This window comes from Nannobrachium achirus (assembly GCF_963921795.1).
Source record: "Nannobrachium achirus genome assembly, chromosome: 22".
Lineage (NCBI taxonomy): Eukaryota > Metazoa > Chordata > Actinopteri > Myctophiformes > Myctophidae > Nannobrachium > Nannobrachium achirus.
The window spans coordinates 40,415,493-40,416,555 of NC_137829.1; positions in this window are offsets into that span (position 1 = coordinate 40,415,493).

Genomic DNA, 1,063 nt, shown 5'->3' on the forward strand with positions numbered 1-1,063 from the left:
ATGCTAAGCCCTGCACCAATCAAAGATTCTGGATTGGTTTAAAACGAGACTCAACAAAAGACAGTTAGTGTCCATACCTAGGACTCCGGAGGTCCCAGAGGCCGCAGGTATGATACCAGCTCCAGCTGTGTGTCGAAGTGTTCATGAGCAAGACACCTAACCTCTAACTGCTCCCCTCCCCCCGCGCTCCTTGTGGGCAGCACTGGGTTCAGCTGGGTTAAGCTGAATTTCCCTTGTGGGAAGACGTAGGTAAATTCTTTCTTTCTTTTTCTCTTTTTTTCACATGGCAAGAAAGAGACACTGGTGTCTACATACAGTATTGACAAGAAAGAGACAGAGGAGAAAGTGGTACAGTCAGCTGGGGCATTAAGGCCACTGTGGCCTCAGGGCATACCATTTTTTGGAGGGGAACAAGGCCAAACTGAGGGGCAACGACCTGAAAATTCCTGCCCTGATTGTGACCTATTATATACCATAGGTACATTTAATTGTCAGAAGCAAGAGCCTTTCGGTTTATAGTCATAAACAGGGGTTATTCATGGTAAATACTCTTGAGCGTGTCAGGCAAAGTGATATTGCGTTACAACACAGACGGGATGAAAATTGTTAGTCGTAAGCACAGCCACAGAGAACTTTGCTGAGCTGCAAAGCATTCATCATGACTGGAACGGCCGGACAGGCCGACACGTATCATTTACAATAAAATAAATTGCAGCGCTTTTTGGCAGGCCGGCGTTTATATTTTGGTTTTTCGGTTGGTTATGAAAGTTAAATCGCTTATGACAGCAGAAGTGTCACGGCAGACCTGTCTCTTGACTCGCCAAGAAGAAAAAAAAGCGACCGAAACTGACAATGATCATTTCGTGAGCGCATATATGTGTGTACCTCTCGGTGTTTGCGTGTCTGCCACGCATTGGCGTGTGTGTACGGGCCCGCACTAGCGTTATGCTTGTGCCTGAGAGAGCGCAAACGCATGAGTCTGCATGTCTGTCTATTAAAAAGTGTATTGTGTTGGGGAGCAGCGGCGGTGACTCAGCTGAGTGTGACTTATTTTCAGGGAAGC